This window comes from Cinclus cinclus, chromosome 5 (genome assembly GCF_963662255.1).
Source record: "Cinclus cinclus chromosome 5, bCinCin1.1, whole genome shotgun sequence".
In the NCBI taxonomy this organism is placed as follows: Eukaryota; Metazoa; Chordata; class Aves; order Passeriformes; family Cinclidae; genus Cinclus; species Cinclus cinclus.
Genome location: NC_085050.1, coordinates 28,910,448 through 28,933,917, shown reverse-complemented (window position 1 = coordinate 28,933,917; position 23,470 = coordinate 28,910,448).

The following is a 23,470-nucleotide window of genomic DNA, read 5'->3' as shown; positions in this document are numbered from 1 at the left end:
TCCTGCTTGGGAATCACAGCACTGTGTAGTTTGGGTGTAGCCTGCTAATTACTTTTCTCTTTTACTCATTCTTCCTAGTCTTAAAATAAACCCAAACGAAATGAAGCAGGTCAATAAATTCCCAAATATTCACTGAAGCAGGAAATGTAATCTCATGGAATCCTGATTGCTCTAGAGACTTCTGAAAAAGAGTGGATGCTGTGCATACCTGTTGAGGCTCTAAGACACAAAGACAAAAGGAATTTTCTTGCATCTCACTCATCAGGATTTGTTCCTTGATTTTTATTGCTGATGTATAAGTGTGACAATAGCATGAATTATTTCTGCAGACACAGATAACCACTAGAATTTATATTCCAATAGATTAATATAATATTGCAGACAAGGCACAAAGTTCTAGTTATGTCACAGCTTAATGAAATTGACACAGAGCAAACATCCTTTCAGTAACACCAAAAAAATTAAACGTCTTAAAAATACTGGCTACCTGTTTTGTCATGATGAGAAGACCAACTATGTTGCACTCTAAATGACTAGAAGTACTTGATTAGGCAACAATGATTTCAGATACTGAGTTTACAGATTCTTAAGAACAGTGGTCCAAATTTGACCTATGCTGTTTTCAGCTGGCTTACTTCAGCTATGAAAGAGGAAACTTAATAAGCTTAGCTTACACTAAAATAGAATTTCAGCATAATGACCGAGAAAGGATATGGTTCAGTTAGTGTCTCATGAGAGGCATGATCAAGAAGTATGAGTCTCTGTACTCTTTCCAAAGGCACCTAAATTTACATCATAGTTGTGTGCATATTTGTCCATATTTATACATGATGCAGGCATTTGTGTGACAGGTTGTCAGCTTGGAATAAATTGACTGACATAATCCCAATACAGTATTTTGCAACCCAGGACCACCAGGGACTAAAGAACAGAATTCTGTGCATGTGGAACTTCTGAGTACCTGCAGCGATGAGAGACTGGATACAGTGGTCTCCATTTCTGCAGGAATCTGTCTGTCTCCCTGTTTAATGCATTCCCAGGGTCTAAATTGCAGTTCCTGCTTCAGCAGCCCTCAACAAGTTACAAGAGCAAGTACACCCGCTTCTGATTTTATTCTACTATTTGTACATCATCCATCTTTCAGTCACCATTTTCAACAGGAATTATTTTTACAGCTGTCTCAAGAGTCCCCTTCCCTTCCCTTCCCTTCCCTTCCCTTCCCTTCCCTTCCCTTCCCTTCCCTTCCCTTCCCTTCCCTTCCCTTCCCTTCCCTTCCCTTCCCTTCCCTTCCCTTCCCTTCCCTTCCCTTCCCTTCCCTTCCCTTCCCTTCCCCCCCCTCCCCCCCCTCCCCTCCCCTCCCCTTCCCTTCCCTTCCCTTCCCTTCCCTTCCCTTCCCTTCCCTTCCCTTCCCTTCCCTTCCCTTCCCTTCCCTTCCCTTCCCTTCCCTTCCCTTCCCTTCCCTTCCCTTCCCTTCCCTTCCCTTCCCTTCCCTTCCCTTCCCTTCCCTTCCCTTCCCTTCCCTTCCCTTCCCTTCCCTTCCCTTCCCTTCCCTTCCCTTCCCTTCCCTTCCCTTCCCTTCCCTTCCCTTCCCTTCTCCCCACTGATTTTTTTTAATTCTGTATGGCATTAAAACACATTTAAGTCTCCAAAGGACACACACAAACAATTATGCAATGCATTTTGTTGAACTTAGGATACAACATAATGATGTCTTAGTTCCTGCTATCAAAAAAAAAGTCAAAACCATAATTTGATAAAAATTCTCATAGTGTCAAAAGTTTGACATTTGGGGCACTATTTTTTGTCTGTTTGGTAATGCAAAGTTCTGCTTTCTCTTCACAGTGGTAAATTTAAAATTATCTCATTTGCTGCTCTCTGTTTGAACTTTTCATTTCTCACCTTTCATGTCAATCACAGAATGTAGAAAGGGAAATAACTTCTTGGTGATTGGACACACATAGCTTTAATCATCTGTCAGCTCCTGTAAATCAGCAGAAAGAACAGTCAAAGACAGTTCAAAAACTATAACCAAAGTGTCTAATGTTAGCCAGGTTTCTCTGACTGCTTGATTTAATTAAAAAAAAAGAAAAGAAAAAGAAAAAGATTAAACGTGAAAGTAAAGTACACTGGGTATCAAAAATGTTAAATATATAAGGGATCATTATAATGATCCTAGATTCCTAGATGTAAGAGAATATCTATAACCTAATGGCTAATTAGACTTTGGAGAACTTAATGTGTGCAGAAATCTGATTAAATGGAGAATATGACAAATTATTTCCTCTACTTAGGGTTTTTGAATGTGGATACCATCAGTCCCATAAGCTGGATTTTCACACTGGATACCTTCTCTGAGGCCACCTGAGGCCACCCATTTCCATCTTCCTACCACCAGTCTAATGCAAGAATTAAGAAAAACATCTTGACAGAGATTAAACAGAAATAGTGTTTGAGATAGGTGAGGCTTTCTGTGTACTCACTACTTGTTACCTTGATTATTTTGATGATAAATACATCTCTCTTTAAACGCAGTTAGCAAACCAGACAAGGGGGTGGTCACCTACCATGCCTTGCTGCTGATATTTCCTGGCTCTTCTTGGATTTTGTCATCTTGCTTGTTCCATCCTGGCTGCAGAGCTCAGCCACTGCTGGTGACAACATGGTGAGTCAGGGAGAAGTTTTTCTCTGTTGCCAAGTTATTGACAGCAGTAGCTTATTTTATTTTGGCAGTTCCTTCCCTTCTCAAGGCCTTTTTTCTTCTCTTGCTTATGCAACATTTACTTCCTTTTCAGATTCCATAAATATTTGCTTATAGTATTGTTTACATTGATTTTAGTGCCAAGTGTTTGCAAAGTTAGACTTTTTGCTTCTTTTTAGTCAGTAAAATATCACCATAATTGTTAAAGGAACTCAAATAATTTTCCTAAGGGACCTATGATTTTTTAAAGCTTTTCATTCATGCCAGGAAATGAATTTCAAGTCAAAAGGCAATTAAATGAACCCTGACATTGCAATCAAACCTTTTTCTTTGATGAGTAAATCGCAAGGAATTTGATGAGAAGCAAATAAAGGTAGTTATGAATTTTAGTTCCATACTCTTTACAGAATAAAAAGAATGCAAATTAAGAGGCAGATGCAGTCAGGAGCAAAACATCTCACAACATCATCAGAAGATAAATTTATCTTAATTCTTCAAGTACACTCATAGCTTTTTCCCCCCTTGCTTTACTATTCCTCCATGGATTAGTGGAAACATTAGGACTGATTTCTCCTCTTGAGACATTGACAGAAGTAGTTATGAGATGCAATTCTGATAATATCAGTGATTGACAAAACAAAAAGTCTTGGAAGTATGGTAAAGATAGGGCCAAGTGCTCTTTTGTGTGGAAGTTCCCAAGGTCCTTTAAAAGTGATGCATGTAGACATTTTTGTGTCTGTCAAATAAGCACAGAGACCTTCAGGATCTAGCAGAGTTCTATAAGACAATGCAATGATTTCACAAGGTGCAGACAAAGTGAAGCAGATGCAGTGTGTTCAGTCAGAATATTTACACGCTTAGAAAATAAACATCTGCTAAGTTTTTATTTACTTTAAAAAGTTCAAAGGGTGGAATGAGTGGCAGAATGCAGTTGAGCACATTGTAATTTTTATTATTTCAGAGCAATCTGTATGGCAAATTCCAGATCCCTGGAACTTTATTGTAAATACCTAGTCATAAATATTATCAAATACACCAAAATGTGCTCACATACCTCCTGCACTGATTTTATGGCACTCTGAGGAAAAAGGAAGAACACTGCAGCTATTTCCCCAGTAGCTGCAAGCACTTAGACACTGCATGTCACCAGTCCTGACTAAGTTGCACAATAGTAAGAGGTAAAAATAAATGTGAAACAAAATATTTTGTTGGGGGGAGGTGAATCCATAGTCAACGATATTTCATTATATTATTTGGGAAAAAATACTTATCAAGGCAAAGTAGAGAAGTTGCTGCTGTGCAAATAGTGATCAGATGGGAGAAAGGTCTAAAGGCAAAGACTCCTGGCAACAGAGTTCTACTGCATCAATCTCTACCAAACATGCAGATTATTACTTTACAAACATATTGATAAGACAACAAACACAGACACTATTCCACACACTATCAGCATGTGAAGAGATTTTTAAAGTCAGATTTTATGAACCTTTAAACTGTTCCAGTTTCTTTATGAAATGATCAGCAATTTTGCTCAAAATTAACACACAGAAGAAGGAAGATTATTCCCAACAGCAATATGCATTTTATAAATGTGTAGCTTTTAACTAAGGAGAAAAGGTTATCAACAAGTATTTAAGGAAACATTAAAAACCCTTAAATAATCAAAATCTATTTACAATTTACAGCTAATTTCCTTGAAATATGTACACAAATTGTAATTCTGTCTAGCAGTCAAATTTTGCAACTGTGATTTTTTCCATTATAGATTTATGTGTAATTGTAAATGGTGGATAATTTTATCAATCATTACAGCTTATTAGATAGAGCTTAGTAACACTGCCACTGAATTCAGTAGATTTGATACAATTCTAAGATATTGATTAGATTCTAGCAGTTAATGACATTTAATTTGGAAGGGGTTCCATCTATTTGGTTTATTTTATCTTGTTTATTTTGTTTAATTTAATTTCACTTTATTGTCTGTTCTATTCTATTCTATTCTATTCTATTCTATTCTATTCTATTCTATTCTATTCTATTCTATTGATTTTCTGCTTTATTTTATTGATTTAACTGATCAATAGCTCCAAGTAGGCTCAGATTTTGGCATCTAAAACCTTCCAGTTTCCTTGGCCATATTACACCTTACCAGTTAAATGGGGAAACTACAACTGTGACTTGCACATTTCTCTAGGATAGGTGATGCTACTTTTCATTCATTTTCTTGATGTTCACAGAAAGAGCTAAAAGCTTTTATTCCTTTAGACAACTTCAGGGCCCACCTTTCCTCAAGTTACAGAATCAGTGATGTTTGTAGAATTCAATATGGGAAATATCACAAGGATTTTAGTATTATTTAATTATTTATTTCATTAAGATGTAATATTTGAAGTTCAGTAAGCACTTAAATAAACTTATCCATAGGGAATTTACTATGCTTTCTGAGATCAAGCTTCCCCATTCTGAGCAGGCACATTTGGAGCTGTGTCCAGAGGCAGGAATCACTGCATGTAAGAAGGTGAGAGGTGGGGGAAGACGTGGCCACTCCTCCAGAAGCTTTCCAGACAGAGGAGCTTTGAGAGTGGTGTACAAAAAAGGGTGTGCTCCATGTACTCTCAGTGATGATGTGCTGCCTCTTTCCCTTATCCCTCCATGGGTCAGCTGGGCCAGGTGTGGTGGCTGCTCTTTGATCCCTGAGATGGGTGCAGATACTGCTGTCTACACCTGGTGCTGGCCAGGAAGCACTGCTGGGGAAAGGGAGTGGATGCCAAGTGGAGTAGTTATCCAGATTTGTGCTATATCCCTGCAGGGACTCAAAAAGGGCTTTGACAAGGAGGTAGGGGGTTTCCACCTGGGTGGTTCTGCAGAGAGCAATACAAGTGCAGGATGTCACCTACAGCTTCAGACCTCTCAGCAGCTGAACTTGCATTATTTTTGTTTTTATTTACAATTTTATTTTTATTCTTACAATTTTTTTTCATTTTATTGCAATTAGAAAAAGGATGCAGGGGTTTAGCATTTGGAGTTGCAAGGACAGCAGCAGTCTTTAAAGTTGTTAGCATTTTCTCTTAAACATTTTCTCTGCTGGCATAAAGGGGATTCAGCCACAGTACTGCTCAATAGTGTAACTACATCTCTCATCCTGGCAGCTTGCACCAGTACAACATACTTCATGAACAGTTTCTTTGATGGACTGTGCCCCTGTGACATTGGACAAGAGCAGTAATGGCAGGCAGTAAGTCCATCAAAAGGATTCACATTGAAAAAGCTGCAGACCTTGTCAGAGGGTGACCTGTGCGTGATGGCATGACCATTAATTTTCTCTTTTGTAAGTTTTTTTCCTCTTCGTTAGCAGATTAGTCTTAATTAAACACAAGCTGTTAGATCAAAGGGAGCTAGATCAAAGAATGAAAAAGCCTAATACATTTATGCTAAAGTACTTGGCATGATACTTTCTGAAAAAGCATATGAAAAGTGTTATCTGACCATACACTTGTAGCCAGAGCCTGAAAAATAGAAGCCTCGACTTCATAGCTAGAGTCCTACAGATTATCTGTTTGTTTTTTTTTTTTTCAAGTCATACAAACACCCCTTCCAGGACTGTCTCAGATAAAGGTATCCACTTATTGAAAATCAACCTGGAAGTAGTGCCCAGTTTCAACAATAAATACAAAATAGTCTTGGCCATGGTACAAATAAGTATTACTAGTTTAGGAGGCAAGTGAATTTGAAGATGATTAAGTGGAAATCTGCTCAAAGTTTTAAGAAGGATTTGACAAGACAAGCAATTTTCCTTTGAGCTTGTATTCAGCTTTGAATCTCACTAGAACAGAGTTTTCATTTCACAGGCAGTCACTCACTGCACACACGAGCTTTAAAATTTAATGAATGCATTCTTTGCAGGAGATTCTGGCAATAGCTCAGATATATTAGTAAGTGCAATGATGTCAATCAAAAAATGAAAAAAGAAGTGCAAGCAGTGTCTTCCATTATTGTGTTCATATTGATAGTTTCACAGCTGCTGTGTTTTGAATTCTGGAACTGTTCTCTACTTTGAACAAAATATTATCATAAAAAAGGAAGCATATTAATTAATATAATGTAGTTAGTATAATTAGGAAAATAATAGATCTAATTATACAATAGTATATTAATGAATATACATATTTTAGGGAAAGTACTTTCAAATTAAAAGAGCCGATGCTAATTTTAATTTAGCTACTTTAAAAGGTAGCCACACTCAAACATGCAGCAAGTTCAGCTTCTGTTATGGTTCCAATTAACACCTATACTTGCACAACTAGGATTTACAAACATGTTGAGGGCAAGGCCAGGGGTAACCTCATGAATAAAGTACAGCTGAAGGAAATTGGCCCAGCTGCTGGGAATAAAAGAGGAGGAGGAGCCACCTCAACCTTGGTAGAGAGCAATAAAGCATAAGAGAGGTGGATGATGTGGATTCTATGAGCAATAGCTTTGTGTGACAGAAGCTGGCCTCACTGTTGTAGAGGCTTTTCTGGAGGGCAGAGGCTGTCCCAGGCACAGCTGAGGGACTTCAGCCCAGTGATGGGATGGCACTGGTACGTTGCTTTCTAAAAACTGTGGGTATGTGAACATGCACGTGAATGTTTGTTATAACTTTATCAAAGCACTCCTTGTGTATCCTGTTGGCTCAGACCTTTCTGTGTCATGCTGAAAATCGACAGGACAAAATTCAAGTCTCCTTGTCACAATTGCTGTATAGGTCATGTGAAGCTATTTCAAGCTTCAAGAAGCTGCATCTATCTGAGATCCCTGATTTTCTTGATCAGAGATAGGTGAAATTAAGCTGTTTCTTAGAAAGTTAGGATGACAAAGGCAATAGTTTTTAAAGGCTGGGTTTTATGAAGGTACTTTAAGAATGTGGAGCTGCGAAGAAAAGGGACCAACACATGAGTCATTTAACACAGAGTTATCTTTCCCACTGTATGCTTGATCAGTGGATGATTTCCTTAGATCCCACAAAACTATATGGTCTCCTGTGCTCACCTTGGACAGGATGAGCTCTAATATATCTGGGGTTTAGGTATGTATCTTCTCTCTTCTGCTTCTTGAGAGTGCCTAATATGTCACTCTGTGCTGTAGATGCCTGGCTCCCTGTGCTTCTGCTCAGGCTACTGCCTGATGCTGTGCCAGCACAGGTGCAGCACCCTTCACTCCTGGTATTGTGTCTGGCTGGAAGCAAAGCAGCCTGTACCTTCTGTCACAACACCAGTGACATGCAACTACATGCAGGTGGAGGGGAAAACCACTATATAGATGCATTGGGGTTATTCTATTCTTGTTTAGCTGTACTTATTTACTTTCCAGTCACCTTTGCCATCTTCTGGAGCTCATATCTGCTTGCAAATACTGGAAACTAATAACTTATGTTTATAGTTGGAAATTTTTCATGTTTTTTATGTTTCATGTTGCCTGATCTCTTTTCCTATTGTAGTCCTGTGTTGAAACTACTGACTGCAATGGGAAGTATAGGAGATGTAATTTGTAAATAAGAAGTTGCTTTCTGTTATGAGACTCGTAAGCTTGATTTAATTTCTTTATCAGAAGCACTAAGTGCTCTTGTTCCTGCCATGATGCTTTTTTTCAGGACTTTGAAGATGATACTGATAATTAGCACAAATGTGTGCCTGCTGGTAGCATGCATGAAGAACTCAGCCCAGCAGTCTCCTCCTAAACTAAGCAAATTGGACACCAATCAATTATTCTTAAGTAGGAAGACAAATACTTTGCATAAGAAAAGATCAGTGTAAAATGTAATTGTTTCTTTTATAAGCCAGGATTATTCATTACTTTGTATTTCATAAAGCTGTAATCCTAACTACATAGAAGGCTATATGTCAGATCTACAAGCTAAATTACTCCTAAGATTGTTCTGTTAAACTCGGAATCATATGCAGCATCCTCTCTGTACAGAGTTTGTGCTGAATGAGCTCTTCACAAACATTTTCTATCATCAGTACTATATAAAATCTTAATTTTATGTTCTGTCTTGTAAAAATAGTATGGTAGGGCTCCTTGTGCATGTTTTAGCACTGAGCACTGAATGCCAGCAGTCCCTTACATCATACATAACAGCTTTCTTGTTTTACTTGTTATTTAGTAGACTTATCAGAATACCAGATACTGTTGACTGCAATTAACCTGTGGAAGTTTAAGTAAAGGGTTATCAACACATAGAATATCTGAATGCAAATAATATTTACGGGAGAGTGAAACCTAATTTCATTATTTCTTCATAATGCAGACATTGGTTTGGAAAGTATGTCAAGCAGACTCCATGAAAACTTGCATAGATATACTTTTTACTTAATTGCAGCCAGCATGTGATAATTGAGAGCTGGTGTACATAAAGAGTACATTTTGTACCTGTAATTTATCTATAAATCCACTGACATAATATTATAAATCTAAATATTGAGCAGTACTCTTGCTTTTAGACTTCTGACATTGCTGGGAGTACTGCTGCTTGCCTTGTCCCATCTGAAAATTGTGCTGAAAGCTAGTCTGTTTCAAACCATTTTGTTATACATCTTCATTTATCTCTATTATCTTGCCTAGTTTTTTGTCTTTATTAATACATGGCACACTAGAGCACCTTTCAGTGCTGATTTATATTAATGTCAAAAAAACTGCAGCCTGCAAAAAGGAAATTCCTTCCCTCAGGAGGATGATAAATATCTACTTAAGCCTGTAATGACATTAAATGTTAATGTTTTCCTGAAATGAATCAGACAGAAGAGGTATTTAAAGGATGTGTGACCCAGAAAGCACAACTAAGTGAAAACAAAGTCTGTTAATGCACTTCTTAAGGTATCCCTCAGTGTGAATGACACTTGAAAGTACCAAGCCACTTCAGAAAGACAAGTGCTGATACTTGTGCACTGCTAGCAGTAGAGAGTCCCTTTAAGGAACAGTAAATTTGGAGGGCTTTTTAGTAAACCTAAGATTTGGGAAGAAAAGAAGGCTGAAAGAAAGATCATTAAATTAGGGGATTTTTAAGGAAAGATAGGTTTAATATGGGATAGTGGATTCCATGGCTCATCCTACTGTGCCTTGTAGTACTACACAACTCTTTTGAAGAGTTCTTAGTGATCAAAATGTGTTTCTTCAGTTTTTCATGAAACTTAATTTTATAATAAGCAGTCCCTAGAGGCATTTAAAATGTCCCTGAATGCATAGGAAAAAAGGTGTAGGTTATTTGTAGGTATATTATATTCAGATTTCTTTTGATAGGAGTCTCTGTGGGGTCAGATGTCTTAAGACCTTATGATATTTTGGTATTTAGCTATGTAGCCACTTAAGACTGAATTTCATGACCCTTTTAAGAATTGCCTCACCTGACAACAGTTTGAAACATGGAAAAAACTTGTTTCTAGATCTGTGGAGGCTAGATTTTCCAGTGTTATCTGTCTGCCTTAATTATACTTTATAGTGGCTTTGTTCACTGTCATAATGCGCTGGCATGAATGCTTCTCTGAAGTAAAATGCAGCTTTCTTTTTTATTTTATTTTATTTAATATTTTTTTTTTGGTGAAACCAGTCTGGGGAAGGAGCTACATGCCCAGCAAGAAATCTTCCTTTGAGGAAATTATGGTAAAATAGCTCTTGCAGGAGAGATGGGCTGAAGGTTTTGACAGATGTGATTATAGAACAGACGTAGAATGAAGTTGTGCCATTGTTGTCAGTAATGTCTTGAGGCATTTAAAATGCTCATTAAAATGCCCAAAATTTATAAAATTTCCTAAATAACTTGAGTTGTGAGGGTAAGTTTGAAATGAACCTACAATGGCTTCAGGACAAAGGCAGCATTATAAAGCAATGAACTGTGGCTCTATCCTGCTCTCACTGAATGAGAAGTGCTGGAGAAATACTTACTCTGCTCTTTCTACCTATTCTCTGTATTCAGGACTTTTGTCACATTGTATGTTAATCAAACATCTTAAGTGCAAGTAGTTGCGGTGTTTGCATGGAAAATACTGTTTGCAAATTTTTATTTTTGCCAAGCCGTGTCTATTATTCTGTTGTGCTTTAAGCCTGTCCTTCAGAAACAACTGGGCTGCTAACTGCAGGAAGGTCTCTGGACTGATGTGACTGTACAGCAGAGGCTGATTTTTAGCTTTGCTTGCTCTTGGTATTTTTCTAATGTGCAAGCTGTGTGAAGAAAGATCATTCTGCTTCAAAGTGCAGGGGGATTGGGCCAGCCCAGCCCTTTTCTGAGAGCATCACCTTAGGAGACCAGCAGGGAAGCTGATAAGGAAAGAGGTTGCTTGGGTCAGGCACTCATGGGATATGTGTGTATGAGGGTTTGGCCTGGGGCTGGACACCTCTGAGTTTATGAAATTCTCTGAGAAGTCACAGAACAATCCAGTCGAGCTCTGTGGCTTATGCTTAAAAGTGGCAAGACAGAGATTCAAAAGCCTGAAGAAAACAGGGCATCTGAACACCAATTATCTGATGAGGATTTTAATTGCCATCATAGTTGGGCCATCAACCTGCCATGGCTTTATCCAAGATGGAGGTGGAGGAAAGAATTGGCTAAACACAGCTGAGGAGAGTGAGAAATAATAGAAAAGGAAGGGCTAAAGGCTGTTCAGCACCAGGTATGATTATTCCTAGCTTCAAATGCCTTGACTAAGGAAGACTTTTTATAGGCACAGATAGATGGTCACATCCAAACTTAGAATTGAGGTGATTTACTAGATGTGCTGGTGGTAGATAACCCTCTTGAAGGCAAAAACCGGCTGCAACCTTCTTCTAAGACTAACAATAACTTCTGCTAGCTTTGACCAATGAAAATATTTTCAGATAAATTTATCTAAATAATTAGATAAATAAAAAGTAAATATTTTCATTAGCAATGGAGTAATTTAGCATAATGTTTACCTTCATTCTGCTAAATGACTCCATTGTTAATGAAAAGATATACTATAACAAAACAAACTAAAACTGAATAGGACTCTATCAGCTTTTGAAACACAATGGAAAGCTTCCCGTTCTCTACTCTTAAAACCAAAGAGTGAAACTCCTGCACCAAATGCTACTGGAGGGGAAACAAACACTTATGGTAGAGTGTACTCTCCAGCCTATATAAACTCTTATTTTGCACTGTTTTTGCCTGAAGCACTCCTTGGTAATGACTTGCCTTGAGGCTTTTTTTTTTTCCTCTCTAGAGTAAGATTCCTGGAGCAAAAATGTAACTATTAGAAGATTAAAAAAAAGCTTTCCAACTTTGGAACTTCTAAGGCTTCTTCATTTCTCTGTATATTTGTGATGCATTTTTAAAATGCAGGGCAGAAAGGCTAAATACAAACCAGAAAAATATTCCTTATTTCATTCAAGTACTTTTAGAGGGACCAGCACTGCCTAATGTTATGTAAGTTACTAATCTCAAAATATACAGACCTGTGTTAATGCACAGTAAAAACATTCCTTGAAAATACAGGATGATGCTTCTTTTCAGAGGCATTTTTTGTGTTGCAAAAAGAAAGGTGATGTGAATAAACAACCTCAAATTTCTATCTGGTGCACGTTACTATAGCTAACTGGGGTAAATGGAGGACATTGAATTTATGTACAAATACCTATGCTAAAACAACTCTATAAAGCTGTGTTCCTGCATCTCCCTATACCAATGTCAAAGAAACTTAGACTTGAGATGCTTGACTAATCTTTAGGGAAGATGAGGGCTCAGTTTGCCACATGGCAGACAGCAACCTCTGAACTTGCACAGCTCTTAGTGTATCCGTACTTCTTATAAAAACAGTGCTGCTGTTCATACATGGGGCGTAGGGGAATGTCTGCTCTTGGATTTGAGGTGTTCCAACAGGAGGTCTTTTCATTAAGAACTCCTAATGAGGCATTCCTTTGTACATGTGTGTGCATCTGAAAATTAAAGATATGGGGGATCAAAATCCTCTAGGACAGGAATATAGGGGAGTAAAAAAAACCCTCCAAAGCCTCAACAAGAGCATAAAATCTTCAGCTCATACTAGAGAATACATCTATATTACATTTTTCTCTTGAATATGGTTATTCAGTGCTACCAAACATAGAGAGCAAAATCATACTCAGTTCATGTGTTATGAAGAACTGGAAAAATAACTCCAGAGTTTCTCAAATGGCATCTTAAATCATTTAACAATGAGATCTTGAATTTGCGTGTGACTGCCTGATGAGACACTGCTGCCATGTGGAGTCATTTCTAGGTCCTTAACAGGACACTGGACCTTGTTAATGTCACTTAACATCACTGTGGAGATTTATTTGGCTTTTCTGAAGAGTATCTGAAGTTAAATTTAATTTAAAAAGGAATAGTGGGGGGATTTTTATATTTTTTTCCATTTTCTTTGCAACTTCAATTGCAGGGTTTTGCTTCTATGAATCTTCTATGCTTTGATCCTCAAGTAGAAATTTCTTTTAATAAAAGTTTTTAGGTGTCCACTGATGCAAACATGAACTAGTGAAAAGTACCTTTAAGATTTTTTAGTACCATACTTGTACTTATTTAGAATCTGAGTTACTTTAAGAGACAATGCTTGCTTATATAGAACTGTACCTTGAATTGCTCTATCTTTGGGAAGCATAGATCAGAACTATGTACAGAACTCAACAGAAATCCACAGAGATTTTGTGTAGTTGTAGTGTTGTCCCCTCTTTTTGCCCAAACCCCTCTATTGATGACACCAAACATCTTCTCTTTGGCTGTTAGTGAACACCAACAACTCTGCTAACATGTTTAGTTTTACTACATCTTTTTCCTGAGTGTTAGCCGAACAAGGTATGATATTTTTTTTGTTTTGGTTTGTTTTTTTTTTTTGTTTTTCTCTGGATGTATTCCAAGTTTTTACCTGTCAAACTTTTAGTGGACTTTTCTCCCTATCAGCATAATACTGTGAGCTTATCTGCAATGCAGGTTGCATTGCACATGCATTTTCTACACATCACTGATGAAGATGCATTCCAGTGGTACCAGCACCAGTTTTCAGGAACGTTGTATTTCTGACTTTACTGCTGCAAAACGAGACCATTAAGCCCTACCATTCTCTTGGTATCTTTTAATTGGTTTTCAAGTCACAAGAAGGACATCTCTTCCAATTCCATATTAGGTTTTTTAATAAATCCTTACCAAGCGATTTTTATCCTTAGGCATTTTAGACACTATTTTAGCCATCTACAAGCTTTGTGAACTTAGAAAAGGTGTAGGACTTGTATAAAGGAGAATTTCAGATGACTATGTTTATCCTTTCTCTCAGTAAGCTTACTCTTTATTGCCAACTGAACCATCCCATCAGGAGTGGAAATTGTTCACTGGTCTGTATCTTAGCTTTCCCTCTAGACTTTCCTTTTCATAGGTGACAGATGTGTTGGCAATCTGTCAGTCCTCTGGCACAGAGGCAATCTGTACTGATAGGTGAAGGCACCTTGCTCAGCAGTTCTGCAATCTCACATGTGATTTCTTTCAGAGCTCTTTGATAAATGCCATTTGGTCGCAAGATCCTACCAGCACCTAGCTTACCTATTTAAAAGAATTACACAGAATGTGCCAGACCATCTTGACCTAAATCTTCTGGCCTAGCTGCTGTAGAGAACTTGGCTTCCTCTGTCAGTCTTTATCAATGGGTACATCTTCTTATACCTTTGTCATCAACTGTCTAGGCCCCGCTTTGGGTTTACTTTAAGAAATCTGTGTTACTATGCTACCATGACAAGCATAATTTTCAGATTATTTTTTTTTTAACCTGTTGTTTTACACTTGACCTGTATGCAGCTGTGTTTTTATTTTAGAATTGTGGCACATATCTTAATAATGCTTCTAATGAAGCATTAAACAGCCACTAGGCTGTTTGTAGGTGTCTTTCTTTTTGGCTGTTGTTGGGGGGGGTTGAACCATGTAGGTTTGTTTGCATCACTAGCTATCTTTATTTCTAATGTACTCCAACTTATTTCACATTTCACTTGATTGTCCTGTCTTGCAACAACATTTATCCTACTGTACTGTGGTTGCTGTTAGGGAGTAGCTATCCCATGAGTATCTCTTGCATATTATGTTAGCTTCCATGCACTGCTCAAGCTCCTGCTTTTGATTTGGATACCATTTGAGATCTATTAGTTGTTACAGCAGTCATGTGTCACTGGAATGCTTTACCTCATCATAAGCTGAAATATGTAGCCTCATTAGCATGAGGTCTTGAGATCTCTCACTATTACTTCCTGTCTGAAAATTGCAGTTTTTCTTTCACTTTCCAGCTGCTGTTTTTCCTGTAAGATGTCCACGCTGTTGCACTCTATGTATTCTTTCCCATACAGCCCCACTTTGTCACGTGCAGATCTGGCTGTGCCATCCTCAAGTCATGAGCCTGATAACTGTCCTATTGATTTTGTTTATTTTCCTACCAGGGCTTTGAATGCTTGTTATAACATACAATTTAGTTTTTCCATCCCATTCTCAAGCTTGTAGCACTGACATAAAGCTCTTGCAAATTCTGTCCTGGCTTCCTTACACTGGCAGGTGCTGGTCAACTGGAATCATGAGCAAGCTGATCCGTCTTCCTGAACAACAGCTCAAGAACCTCTGAAAAGGCTGTAACCCCCTTCATAGCCCACACCAATCTGTGAACCAGGTGCTTTGAGTTTGTTTTTACTTGGCTTCTAATTTAAATACTGCTCTACAAGCTTCTAGGGTAACTAGTAGATCTTGCTCTATTTTTGTGTATGATATAAAAGCTGTCATTCTTTTTATTTTTTTTTTTTTGTCCAGAAATGTTTCCCAGCTCTTAACATACCTGTATTTCTGAAGAAATGGGTAAAAGCATTAGATGAAGTAATTTTTGTAAAGTCTAGACAGTTTTATCCCCATATTTAGAGGCATTTTTGTATTATAAATGAAGAAATTCCTAATGCTACAGACAGTGAATTGGTAGCTGGAACTCTACCTCAGTTCTACTTACTTTCTTCCTTACTGGTAGTTTATCTTGTGATGATTGCTGTTTCCTGAGTCACTGACAATATACTATGTTGGTGTATACAAGGATTTATGAGTAATTCACATAATGTGAGATGTGCATAGCTAAAAAATGTCATTTTTAAAAGGCATTACTAATTCCTACATAAACTTTTCAAAAATCTTGGTGGACACATAAAACTGTCACTCCAGCTCCAACAGCCTCACTTGTACTGTGTCACAAGCATCACTCAGGAGAATACCTTCCTCCTGTTGCTACTTCAGAAAATAAGTACCTATTGGGCAATGAAATATTGTTGCCCCCCACCCTCCCGTTTTGTCACCACAGACTAAGCTTAAAACTGATGTAAGCCTTCTTGCCTTCAAAATTGCACAACTAATTCCATTATGAATTTCATCCTTTTGCATAAGAGATGAACTTGTAATGCATGTATTCTACACACTGCTGAGTCAGGAAAAGAACTCCAGGATGAAAATGCATAGAATACAATTTTATGTTAATGGCTCAGCATGTTCAGAGGTTCTCACACTCTAAACAAATACTCTGCTACAAAGCAGTGAGGGTAAGGTGTAGTCATTTAATGATAGCTTCCACCAGGGTCTATCTATTAATAGTAGATAAAGAATCAATGTTATTTTGTTCAGTTCAAAAACACATCTCAAACTTCAGGTGAAAAATCTCAGAAATAAACTTTGGATCCATGTAGTACAGCTAATAAGAGACTTAAACAGAAGCCCGTGATACTGAAATTTATTTAAATTCTTGAGCAAACAATATTCATAACATTTTAGCACTTCCCAATGAGATATATACTATATGTTTCTATAAATTATGCATTCATTGCATAAAACTGCATTCATTTCTCTATCACCATACTATATAAATTATCACAAAAACAGATGGAACCAACAGAAGATTCTTGAATACGTGTAACATTGGTGGGCAGAAAATAGCAGTCATAGCTTATCTTCATGGTAAGCAGCTCTAAATGAATCCCACTTGAATTCATTTAATTAAGAAGCTGAAAAGAAAGAAAACATGATTAAATGCTGAAAAATGCATATAAAACATAGCAAAATTATTTGAAAATAATAACCTCAAAACATTAATTTGAAAAGTCATTTGACATTAGTGTAACAATCTCAAGTTTTTATATTCCATTTAGTGATTACTAAGCAAGCATGAAAGTTATCAAATAAAACATAAGTGATTGAAACTTAAATTTGCCTATTTAAAAAATTAAAAAGCAAAACACTCTTCAAACATCTGTTCTCTTTAATCAAGTTGTGCATCTGCTCATCTGTAGTAACTTGAAGTGAGAAATCTCTCCCAGGGGATGTTTCAGGTTTATTTAAAACCATCTTTTACTGCTGAAGTGACTCCAGACTTGGGATAGGATAGTTCAATTGGCAAGGCTCTGTAGGGCAGCAGACTCTTAAATTCTCAGTATTTTAATGAATTAGATGCCAATGATACTGCTGTTTCTTTAGACCTGGAAGGAAACTTTGTGTTTCTAAAGTGCAGATACATATTGTGTGTCACACCTTTCTAAGTACTTTACTAAGTCGCATAGACTGGGAAATGAGAAAGCCGAGAGAGACTTTTGCATGACTATGGACTAACTGTACAAACACACAAGCAAGGAGCTACTGAATGGAAGAACTGCCTCTGTCTTTGCCTGGTAGGTCTTTCAGCTCCTAGATATGCTGTGTGCACTAGCATATAGGTTGTAGTAATTTCACCAGTTTTTCCATTCATGGCATTAATTAATTAATCATTACAAAACATAAATTCAAGTGCCACATGCTTAAAAGACTATATCAGTATAAAGACATTCACTGCTGCAAAAAGCTGACAACCTCGTTAGGCAAGACATACAAACCAAGGCAGAACAGATGGCAACTGGCTGGGTGCTGGAGGGTGAAGGGTTTAACAATAGGGAAAGCAAGGAAGAACAACTTTATGAAGAGATGAACTGTAGAGGGCTGAAGGGGGAAGTAAGAGAATGCTGATCCTATGTGACTAAAAACATAACCCAGCTCTAGATGTGCAAGACCACGTATAGAAAGTATCTGAGTGCAGAAGAAAGAGGACTAATAGTAATGAAAAAGTTTGGAGAGAAGAGTGGGAGGGGATGGAGATTTAAATAATCAGAGAGGTAGCACTGATAGGCTTAAGAGGCATAAAAGACTCAATGATGTAACAGCAAAAAAATACAAATACAGCAGTTGAATGAACGTGCTACTACCACAGCTGTTGAACTTTTTGTCTGTAAGGGAACTGCACCTTTAGCAGCTAAGAGACATGATATAGAATATAGATAAGAGAAACACTGAAAGTTCTAAAAGAAATGTGAGAGAAAATTTAAGCAAAGAAAGAAAAACCTTAGGGCAGAAAGCTGAAACACATCAAGTTCCATTTGAATGTGAGGACAAACTTTCTTATTTCAAGGGTGAGACAGCAGTGGAACAGGCTATCCAGAGAGGTTGTGGAGGCTCCTTCTGTCAAAAAACCTGCCTGGAAGTGATCTTGTTCAACTTGCTGTAAATGAACCTACTGTAGAAGAGTGACTCATCTCCAGGAGTCACTTCAACCCCAACCCTTCCTTGACTCTATAGACTACAAAATGCCAGAACACCAGGAAAAAAAACATAGAGTAGCCACAAAGAAGATAAGGGGTGGACAGTTTCTCAAAAATCAAGAGTAACAAACTGGACAGCATCTGTTGGGATAGATCTGTCTGCAGATCTATCCCACAAAAGAAAATATGTTCCCTTTTCCAAAACAGGGTGAAGCAGAACAGGAAAGCCTGGATAAACTGTGCCTCTTCAGACATAAACTAGATGGCAACGGATAGAAACAGGTGAAAGGAAATGGCAAAGTGTAAGGCTTACAGTGAAGGCATACATGCAAAAAGAGGCATTTTTAATGGTGATAATCACAGAAGGAAGGTCCTACTGGGAGCAGAGCATGCAAATGGTTTGCCATGGTAAGAAGCACATCATTCCTAAAAGACCTGCTAAAGATCCAGACATCTAGAATGCAGATTGCTCATGTTTTAAAAGATTAGAAACCACCACTGCTGTTGACACTTCCCATAGAGAAGAATATGGAGTGCTGTGAATTTTCATTAATTCAGCATGCTGTTAGATAGTTTAGATGAACATAGGGAGACTCTACTGTGTGGCCTTCCTTTTCCATAGGCATTTTCTTTCCTGAACAACATACTGTTTAGCCCCATTAACAGTAGTAGTATAGAAAATACTAAATGTAAGGGGTTTGTTTTTACAACTGTGTATTATTATTTTCCTATCTTTTAAAATAATCCTGATTTCTCCTGTTTTAAAGAAAGCAGCTATTTTTTCTGGGCACTATAGATCAATTGTGAATCCTGGTATTTATCAGAAGTAGGTTTACCAATTCATAAACTTAAGGTGAATCACTTTAACTGTGCATGGAAATACCTAAAAAGCTGTTAGTAGTGCTCATGATTATTAATAAATTTAATTTCATATGTCTGTAAATACTATTTGTTCTACCTACTAATATTTTTCCAGTATATTTCCAAGAAATAATTATTCTATTTTATTCACTTGCATTCAATTTCAGTGTTATACTGAAATATTAGGATTTCTTTACTGAAACTAATTTAATTGCAACAAGGGTAGATGTGTATACAGTAAATGTGAGGATTTTTCAAGCTCTGGGGCATTTGTAATTTGTGTGTCCTCTTGCATTGACAGTCCTTCCCCAAGCAATAAATGAATACTTTATGTCTGACTTAACATTTATGGGGTTTTAATGAAAATAAGGCATCTTTTATTTATCATGCTCTGCACAGCTTAGTTCATTTTCTCTACTAGCCGATAAAGAACATGTATTTTCCCTTCCATCAATACATAGTTCAGAAGGCTGATTATATTTATGGTTTAACTTAAAAAAAAAAAAATCACATTACTCTTGTAAATAACACTGAAATATAATGGCTATGAAGGATAATTGAAACATTCAACTGCAGGGTAGATTCTAAAAAAATTCAAAAGCTATTCAATCAAAAATTATGAAAATAGAATTTTCAGGTGTTCATTTCATTCAAATTTAAATTAAAACAACAAATTATAAAATGTAGGCTAGAAAGAACAATTTAAAGTGTTAAGAATGAACAGAATGAAAGTGCTAGAAGTTTAATCCAGAAAACAAAGCAGAAAAAAAAAAAGGACAGGTAATTAGTTGCAGCCAAAGCTAAAAATCAAAAAACAGGAGATTTTTTAGTATCAGTTAAGCGTGGATAAAACTTTTCTGTGTCCTTTTGAAGCAGTGTTACAAATATTTACATGCCTGAAATTCCCAGTAATACAATAGTGTGTTTGTGTACCAATATCTTCTGTTGTTAATATCCTCTCTCATTCTTTTTCATAATCTGTATTTTGTTTTTTGGGCCGAAACTGCCTAAGCTGTGGTTTCCAGAGATCAAAGCTCTTTCCTGACTACAAAGTCAACTCAGAGTTCATGGTTTTGGCCCATAGTAAAGAATAGTCTCTGCACCACTCCCATGTGTATGAATTGACAGATGAGAGAAAAATGCTCAAAAGTATAAGATAAAATTATTACAAAATCTTTCAATAGTTAACGATATCAATTAAAGTGAAAATTTTAGCAAAATGAAAAATTTCATCTTATTCCCATATAAAAAGTGGATTAGTACAGCCGTGATAGTCCTGCCATGGCAAAAGTGGCTCTGGCAGAGAGATTTGCTGCATGTGAACTCATCCATCATGATTATGTTCACTTAGTGAATAACCTTCATGACAACCCCCACTTTGCATCACCTTTCCCATTTCAATGCTATATGGTATAAGAGTGTTTTGCCAGCATACTAATCAAACAATTTTTTGCCCAACACTAGCCTTCAAGAAGAAAATCCTGTGAAAGAAAGAATCAAATCAGAATTGGAAAAGTCTGAAGTGGATCAAAAAGAGTCGGTCAAAATTACTGTCCCTCCCTATGTATGTGTCCTATAAAAAGCATCTTTATAGACTGCATAAGAAAAAGAAATAATGGTCTTTCTCTACTTTTTGACTCTGGCTTTATGTTTATCCACCTCTGTTTTGATTTATTTTGCTACATGGAGGTCATTGCAGAAAAGAGGATGCACAGCAGGTTGTGTTACTGGTTCACTTTTTACTAATGCATGATGTTTCACAAAGGACTGACTCGCTTGTACAGTGCCAGAGAACAGAAACAATTTAGGACATTTGAATTTTTTTCTTTTTTAGGTAGGATAGTCGATGCTTGAGGTCATGCATAGAGCATTAAAGCAATTTCAGTTTTCTTTAACTGTTGCTTTAGGCAGACCAACATAATGTTACTTTTTTCCTGACATTGTATTTAGTATGTATTGTATTTAGTATTGTTAAAGGCAAAGCTTTACTAGCCTGAGGACAATTCATCACACAAAGACTGATAGTTTCAAGGTGAAATCTACAATCAGTGAAAGGAAAAGGATAGACACATTTCACATCTTAAGATATATCTGTACTGGGATCAATTGATGAGGCATGGAACTTCTTGGAAGATCTTGGAGAATTCAGACAAGAAGATTAATGTATTTTAGCATATATGACTGAAGTTAAAATGCAGGATACTAAATTAAAAGGGGAGAGAGAAAATTACAGAGTTTATATACTCGATCCTCCTTAGTGTTTTGCATGTTCATGAGAATTTGTAAGAACTATCCATAAAAAACAAAGAGGTTTCCCTGAAAAACTCTACAGGATTGTGATGAAGATGACATGTTGAGACCAACTGACGTGTCAAAGACTTAACAGTATGTTTATTTAAAATAACAGAAAATTGGGACAGAGCTACCCAAGAGATCAAGAGAAACATGAAAGATTTAACACTGGAAAGGACCCAATAAGTGAATTACACATTTGTGAAAATAGTAAATGAAATTTGATAATAGCAGAGCAAAAGGATCAGCTCTAGTGATGGCTTTAACTAATTCTGCATTGAGTGAGGATTTAAGATTGAATGATTAATTTATTACCATGAAAACTTGGAACAATCTAGGATGGACCAACTAAGCCCAAAAGATCTTGCTTAATCATGCAGAAGCAGTAAAAAAAAAAAAAAAAAAAAAAAAAAAAAAAAAACCACATAACACATAGCCAGCTATTGTTTCCTATGTATTTAGGTGTACACACTGTTCATTTCTTTACTAACTTACTTGATGTGTAAGTTGTGGTATTGAGTCTACTTAGCTCCTTAAGACAGAATTTGGTTTACAGCTCTAATACTTTTTTCACAGTAACAACATTATGTGGCACTACTTCATTTTATCTGGAAGGATTGTGATAAATTAGTCTTTTAAGCATTGTCCTGGATTTTTTTTTTTAACCAACTTTAGCATATTCTTACTTACTTTTGATATGCATCACCCATCAAACAAAATTTTTTAAAATTCAACTTTCAATAAAATTCTGCCCCCAAGCCCCAAATCTTGCTGTCCTTTATTCTTAGCCCAGATAATAAAAGAGAAGCATGAAAGGTACATAAGCCTCCAACTTCTGCTAGACGTTCATTAAAAGATATCAGATATTTCAATAAGTTCTAGATTAATTGTGGGAAAATAAAACAAAAGAATCCACTCCACCTAGTATTTACAGCAAACTGATTAGCCCTACATTATTTAAATTAAGATTTCCAAAGCTTATAATACCTGATACAAGATATACTCAGTGCTTAAGTTTGTACTAACACCAATGGTATCATGTTGGCATTCAAACTCACAGAGCATACTCATGCTGTTCAGCACCAGACCTCCTAGGTATCAAATAGCAGCCAAATTACAAAAGCAATGCAAGGTCTGGCACAGATATCTAAGTATGTTGCTAATCGGTCATATGAATGTTCCTAAGATGAACTAAAAATGAAACTAGTACAGCTGTCAGGTTGTCTTTAGTAACTGATAAATTGCATGGCAAAGAACATGCCATCACCACCTCCTTCTCCATTTAATAAACTTGCTATGAGAAAATGGAAGGGAGCGCAGACCACGGGTTACCAATCTTTGGCAATGCTCCTCAAGTGAGCTTTGAGCTGCAAATTATCCTCATAAATCCTGCTTCTTAAAAGTTTAAGACTTAAGCAGTTAATGGAAGGTAACAATACCTTACCCTTAGAAAAACTGTATTCTGCCTTTCAGCCCAAGTCAGTCAAGCTAGAAGTACTCTCCAGAGAGGATGCTGAGAGACCAGACAGACTATCCCAAATGGCAAACTAATAATTTCATACTCACGAAATTTTGCGGTATGAAGCTACTGGGCCCTTTACAGACCTCCTTCCTTAGCAGAAATTACTAAAAAGCCTGAGCATACCTTGTGCACGTACTGCAATGTGAAGAATTACTTTGTCTTCAGTATAAGTGTTATTAAATAATAAAACTAATCTGAAACAACCTAAATGTCAATTAAACAGCCTAAAGAGACCAGTCTCTCAAAAAATGAAAATAATTCTGAAGTCTTAGAGCAAAAACTAATAGAAAAATTGTAAGGTAATAGGTGAAATGTTACATCTAAGTTGGCTTTGCAAGGCTGAATACTTATTACTGGAATAAAACAGAATACAAAACTGACTGTTGTACTAATCATGTGGCTTAATCAGAGAAATCTACTTTTTCACTTGTCAGAAAAATTGCAACTGTTTATCTGACAGGTGCATATATAATTCAGAAAAACTACAATCTTTTCTCTCCTCCATGGTGTGG